Raw genomic sequence first — 8653 nt, forward strand, 5'->3', positions numbered from 1 at the left:
ACACACTGACACCCAGCAACACGGACAAACACTGATACACAGTAACAAAGACACACACTGACACCAAGTAACACAGACAAACACTGACACCCAGTCAAAAAGACATACACTGACACCAAGTAACAAAGCCATACACTGACACCAAGTAACAAAGACATACACTTACACCAAGTAACAAAGGCACACACTGACACCAAGTAACACAGACATACACGGACACCAAGTAACCAAGACAGACAATTACACCAAGTAACAAATTCATACACTTAGACCAAGTATTTTGACATTGAATGACACCAAGTAACAAAGACATACACTGATAGCCAGTAACACAGACACACATTTACACCAAGTAACAAAGACATACACTGACACCAAGTAACACAGACGCACACTTACACCAAGTAACACAGACATACACTGACACCAAGTAACAAAGACATACACTGATACCCAGTAACAAAGACATGCACTGACACCCAGTAACACAGACACACACGGACACCAATTAACAAAGACACACACTTACACCAAGCAACACAGACACACACTGACACCCAGTAACACAGACACACACGGACACCAAGTAACAAAGACACACACTTACACCAAGTAACACAGACACACACTGACACCAAGTAACACAGACATACACTGATACCAAGTCACAAAGACATACACTGATGCCCAGTAACACAGACACACACTGACACCAGGAAACAAAGAAATAAACTGACACAAAGTAACGAAGACATACACTTACACAATGTAACAAAGACACACACTTACACCAAGTAACAAAGACAAACACTTCCACCTATAACACAGACATACACTGACACGAAGTAACAAAGACAGACAATTACACCAAGTAACAAAGATATACACGTGCAACAAGTATCTTGACATACACTTACACCAAGTAACAAAGACATACACTGACACCAAGTAACAAAGACATAAACTGATACCCAGAAACACAGACACACACTTACAACAAGTAACAAAGACAGACACTGATACCCAGTAACACAGACACGCACTTACACCAAGTAACAAAGAAATACACTGAAAGCCAGTAACAAAGACATACACTGACACCCAGTAACACAGACACACACGGACACCAAGTAACAAAGACACACACTTACACCAAGTAACACAGACATACACTGACACCAAGTAACAAAGACATACGATGACAGCAAGTCACAAAGACATATACTGATGACCAGTAACACAGACACACACTGACACCAAGTAACAAAGACATACACTGACACCAAGTAACAAAGACATACACTGATACCCAGTAACGCAGACACACACTTACACCAAGTAACAAAGACACACACTGACACCCAGTAACAAAGACATACACTGACACCAAGTCACAAAGACATACACTGATACACAGTAACACAGAAACACACTTGCACTAGGTAACACAGACATACACTGACACAAAGTAACAAAGACATAAACTGATACCCAGTAACACAGACACACACTTACACCAAGTAACAAAGACAGACACTGATACCCAGTAACACAGACACACACTTACACCAAGTAACAAAGAGATACACTGACACCCAGTAACAAAAACATACACTGGCACCCAGTAACACAGACACACACGGACACCAAGTAACAAAGACACACACTTACACCAAGTAACACAGACATACACTGACACCCAGTAACACAGACACACACTTACACCAAGTAACAAAGACATACACTGGCACCCAGTAACAAAGACATACACTGACTCCCAGTAACACAGACACACACGGACACCAAGTAACAAAGACATACATTTACACCAAGTAACACAGACACACACTGACACCCAGTAACACAACACACACTTACACCCAGTAACAAAGTCATACACTGATACCAAGTCACAAAGACATACACTGATAACCAGTAACACAAACAAACACACACTGACACCCAGTAACACAGACAAACACTGATACACAGTAACAAAGACATACACTGACACCAAGTAACACAGACAAACACTGACACCCAGTCAAAAAGACATACACTGACACCAAGTAACAAAGACATACACTGACACCAAGTAACAAATACATACACTTACACCAAGTAACAAAGGCACACACTTACACCAAGTAACACAGACATACACTGACACCAAGTAACCAAGACAGACAATTACACCAAGTAACAAAGTCATACACTTACACCAAGTATTTTGACATACAATGACACCAAGTAACAAAGACATACACTGATACCCAGTAACACAGACACACATTGACACCCAGTAACAAAGACATACACTGACACCAAGTCACAATGCACACACTGACACCCAGTAACAAAGACATACACTGACGCCAAGTCACAAAGAAATACACTGATACCCAGTAACACAGACACACACTTACACCAAGTAACGCAGACATACACTGACACCAAGTAACAAAGACATGCACTGACAACAAGTAACAAAGACATGCACTGATACCCAGTAACACCGACACACACTTACACCAAGTAAAAAAGACAGACACTAATACCCAGTAACACAGACACACACTTACACCAAGTAACAAAGACATACACTGACACCAAGTATATTGACATACACTGACAACAAGTAACAAAGACATACACTGATACCCAGTAACACAGACACACACTTACACCAAGTAACAAAGACATACACAGACACCAAGTCACAAAGACACACACTGACTCCCAGTAACAAACACATACACTGACACCAAGTCACAAAGACATGCACTGATACCCAGTAACACAGACACACACTTACACCAAGTAACACAGACATACACTGACACCAAGTAACAAAGACATGCACTGATACCCAATAACACAGACACACTCTTACACCAAGTAACAAAGACATACACTGATACCCAGTAACACAGACACACACTTACACCAATTTACAAAGACATACACTGACACCCAGTAACATAGACACACACGGACTCCAAGTCACAAAGACACACACTTACACCAAGTAACACAGACACACACTGACACCCAGTAACACAAACAAACACACTGACACCAAGTAACACAGACATACCCTGATACCAAGTCACAAAGACATACACTGATGCCCAGTAACACAGGCACACACTGACACCAAGTAACAAAGACATAAACTGACACTAAGAAACAAAGACATACACTTACACAAAGTAACAAAGACACAAACTTACACCAAGTAACAAAGACACACACTTACACCTATAACACAGACATACACTGACACCAAGTAACAAAGACAGACAATTACACCAAGTAACAAAGACATACACTTACACCAAGTATTTTGACATACACTGACACCAAGTAACAAAGACATACACTGACACCCAGTAACACAGACACACACTTACACCAAGTAACACAGACATACACTGACACCAAATAACACAGACATACACTGACACAAAGTAACAAAGACAGACAATCACACCAAGTAACAAAGACATGCACTTGCAACAAGTATTTTGACATACACTGACACCAAGTAACAAAGGGATACACTTACACCAATTAACAAAGACAGACAATTACACCAAGTAACAAAGACATACACTTACACCAAGTATTTTGACATACACTGACACCAAGTAACAAAGACATACACTGATGACCAGTAACACAGACACACACTGACACCAAGTAACAAAGACATACACTGACACCAAGTAACAAAGACATACACTGATACCCAGTAACACAGACACACAATTACACCAAGTAACAAAGACACACACTGACACCCAGTAAAAAAGACATACACTGACACCAAGTAACAAAGACATACACTGACACCAAGTAACAAATACATACACTTACACCAAGTAACAAAGGCACACACTTACACCAAGTAACACAGACATACACTGACACCAAGTAACCAAGACAGACAATTACACCAAGTAACAAAGTCATACACTTACACCAAGTATTTTGACATACAATGACACCAAGTAACAAAGACATACACTGATACCCAGTAACACAGACACACATTGACACCCAGTAACAAAGACATACACTGACACCAAGTCACAATGCACACACTGACACCCAGTAACAAAGACATACACTGACGCCAAGTCACAAAGAAATACACTGATACCCAGTAACACAGACACACACTTACACCAAGTAACGCAGACATACACTGACACCAAGTAACAAAGACATGCACTGACAACAAGTAACAAAGACATGCACTGATACCCAGTAACACCGACACACACTTACACCAAGTAAAAAAGACAGACACTAATACCCAGTAACACAGACACACACTTACACCAAGTAACAAAGACATACACTGACACCAAGTATATTGACATACACTGACAACAAGTAACAAAGACATACACTGATACCCAGTAACACAGACACACACTTACACCAAGTAACAAAGACATACACAGACACCAAGTCACAAAGACACACACTGACTCCCAGTAACAAACACATACACTGACACCAAGTCACAAAGACATGCACTGATACCCAGTAACACAGACACACACTTACACCAAGTAACACAGACATACACTGACACCAAGTAACAAAGACATGCACTGATACCCAATAACACAGACACACTCTTACACCAAGTAACAAAGACATACACTGATACCCAGTAACACAGACACACACTTACACCAATTTACAAAGACATACACTGACACCCAGTAACATAGACACACACGGACTCCAAGTCACAAAGACACACACTTACACCAAGTAACACAGACACACACTGACACCCAGTAACACAAACAAACACACTGACACCAAGTAACACAGACATACCCTGATACCAAGTCACAAAGACATACACTGATGCCCAGTAACACAGGCACACACTGACACCAAGTAACAAAGACATAAACTGACACTAAGAAACAAAGACATACACTTACACAAAGTAACAAAGACACAAACTTACACCAAGTAACAAAGACACACACTTACACCTATAACACAGACATACACTGACACCAAGTAACAAAGACAGACAATTACACCAAGTAACAAAGACATACACTTACACCAAGTATTTTGACATACACTGACACCAAGTAACAAAGACATACACTGACACCCAGTAACACAGACACACACTTACACCAAGTAACACAGACATACACTGACACCAAATAACACAGACATACACTGACACAAAGTAACAAAGACAGACAATCACACCAAGTAACAAAGACATGCACTTGCAACAAGTATTTTGACATACACTGACACCAAGTAACAAAGACATACACTTACACCAATTAACAAAGACAGACAATTACACCAAGTAACAAAGACATACACTTACACCAAGTATTTTGACATACACTGACACCAAGTAACAAAGACATACACTGATGACCAGTAACACAGACACACACTGACACCAAGTAACAAAGACATACACTGACACCAAGTAACAAAGACATACACTGATACCCAGTAACACAGACACACAATTACACCAAGTAACAAAGACACACACTGACACCCAGTAACAAAGACATACACTGACACCAAGTCACAAAGACATACACTGATACACAGTAACACAGAAACACACCTGCACCAAGTAACACAGACACACACTGACACAAAGTAACAAAGACATAAGCTGATGCCCAGTAACACAGACACACACTTACACCAAGTAACAAAGACATACACTGACACCCAGTAACAAAGACATACACTGATGACCAGTAACACAGACACACACTGACACCAAGTAACAAAGACATACACTGACACCAAGTAACAAAGACAGACACTGATACCCAGTAACACAGACACACACTGACACCAAGTAACAAAGACATACACTGACACCAAGTAACAAAGACAGACACTGATACCCAGTAACACAGACACACACTTACACCAAGTAACAAAGACATACACTGACACCCAGTAACAAAGACATACACTGGCAACCAGTAACGCAGACACACACGGACACCAATAACACAGACATACACTGACTCCAAGTAACAAAAACATACACTGATACCCAGTTACAGAGGCACACACTTACACCAAGTAACACAGACATGCACTGACACCAAGTAACACAGACACGCACTGACACCCAGTAACAAAGACATGCACTGATACCCAGTAACACAGACACACACTTACACCAAGTAAAAAAGACAGACACTAATACCCAGTAACACAGACACACACTTACACCCAGTAACAAAGACATACACTTACACCAAGTAACAAAGACAGACAATTACACCAAGTAACAAAGACATACACTTACACCAAGTATTTTGACATACACTTACACCAAGTAACAAAGACATACACTGACACCCAGTAACAAAGACATACACTTACACCAAGTAACAAAGACAGACAATTACACCAAGTAACAAAGACATACACTTACACCAAGTATTTTGACATACACTGACACCAAGTAACAAAGACATACACTGATACCAAGTCACAAAGACACACACTGACACCCAGTAACAAAGACATGCTCTGACACCAAGTCACAAAGACATACACTGATACCCAGTAACACAGACACACACTGACACCAAGTCACAAAGACACACACTGACACCAAGTAACAAAGACATTCACTGACACCAGGTCACAAAGACATACACTTACACCAAGTAACACAGACATACACTGACACCAAGTAACAAAGACAGACAATTACACCAAGTAACACAGAAACACACTGAAACCCAGTAACACAAACAAACACACTGCCACCCAGTAAAAAAAACATACACTGACACCAAGTCACAAAGACATACACTGATACCAAGTAACACAGACAAACACTTACACCAAGTAACACAAACACACACTTACACCAAGTAACAAAGACAAACACTGACACCAAGTAACAAAGACATACAAGTACACCAAGTAACAAAGACACACACTTACACCAAGTAACAAAGACATACACTGACACCCAGTAACACGGACACACACTGGGCGGCGCAGTGGCGCAGTGGTTAGCACTGCAGCCTCACAGCTCCAGGGACCCGGTATCGATTCTGGGTACTGCCTGTGCGGAGTTTGCAAGTTCTCCCTGTGTCTGCGTGGGTTTCCTCCGGGTGCTCCGGTTTCCTCCCACATGCCAAAGACTTGCTGGTTTGTAGGGTAATTGGCCATTATAAATTGCCCCTGGTATCGGTAGGTGGTAGGGAAATATATAGGGACAGGTGGGGATGTTATTGGAATATGGGATTCGTGTAGGATTAGTATAAATGGGTGGTTGATGGTCGGCACAGACTCGGTGGGCCGAAGGGCCTGTTTCAGTGCTGTATCTCTAAACTAAACCAAATACTGACACCTAATGTCACAGACACACACTGACAAACAGTAACACACACTTACACAAAGTAACAAACACATACACTGATACCAAGTAACACAGACACACACTTACACCAAGTAACACATACACACACTTACACCAAGTAACAAAGACATACACTTACACCAAGTAACAAAGACATACACTGACACCAAGTAACAAAGACATACAATTACACCAAGTAACAAAGAAACACACTTACACCAAGTAACAAAGACATACACTGACACCAAGAAACAAAGACATACACTGATACCCAGTAACACAGACACACAATTACACCAAGTAACAAAGACATACACTGACACCCAATAACAAAGACATACACTGACACCAAGTCACAAAGACATACACTGATACCCAGTAACACAGATACACATTTACACCAAGTAACAAAGACATACACTGACAACAAGACACAAAGACATACATTTACACCAAGTAACACAGACACACACTGACACCCAGTAACTGAAACAAACACACACTGACACCCAGTAACATAGAGAAACACTGACACGCAGTAACAAAGACATACCCAGACACACACTGACACCAAGTAACAAACACATACAATGACACCAAGTAACAAAGACATACACTGATACCCAGTAACACAGACACACACTTACACGCAGTAACACACACTCTGACACCCAGTTAGAAACACACACAGACCCCCAGTAACACAGACGCACACTGACCCCCAGTAACACAGACAGACACTGATACCCAGTAACAAAGACATACACTGACACCAAGTCACAAAGACATGCACTGATATCCAGTAACACAGACACACACTTACACCAAGTAACAAAGACAGACACCATTACCCAGTAACACAGACACAAACTTACACCAAGTAACAAAGACACACACTTACATCAAGTAACAAAGACATACACTGACACCAAGTAACGCAGACACACACTGACACACTGTAACAAAGACATACACTGATACCCGGTAACACAGACACACACTTACATCAAATAACAAAGACATACACTGACACCAATTAACAAAGACACACACTTACACCAAGTAACAAAGACACACACTTGCACCAAGTAACAAAGACATACACTGACACCAAGTAACACAGACACACACTTACACCAAGTAACAGAGACATACACTGACACCAAGTAACAAAGACATACACTGATGCCCAGTAACACAGACGCACACTTACACCAAGTAACAAAGACATACACTTAC

The sequence above is a fragment of the Heterodontus francisci genome, unplaced genomic scaffold (assembly GCF_036365525.1).
Source record: "Heterodontus francisci isolate sHetFra1 unplaced genomic scaffold, sHetFra1.hap1 HAP1_SCAFFOLD_52, whole genome shotgun sequence".
In the NCBI taxonomy this organism is placed as follows: domain Eukaryota; kingdom Metazoa; phylum Chordata; class Chondrichthyes; order Heterodontiformes; family Heterodontidae; genus Heterodontus; species Heterodontus francisci.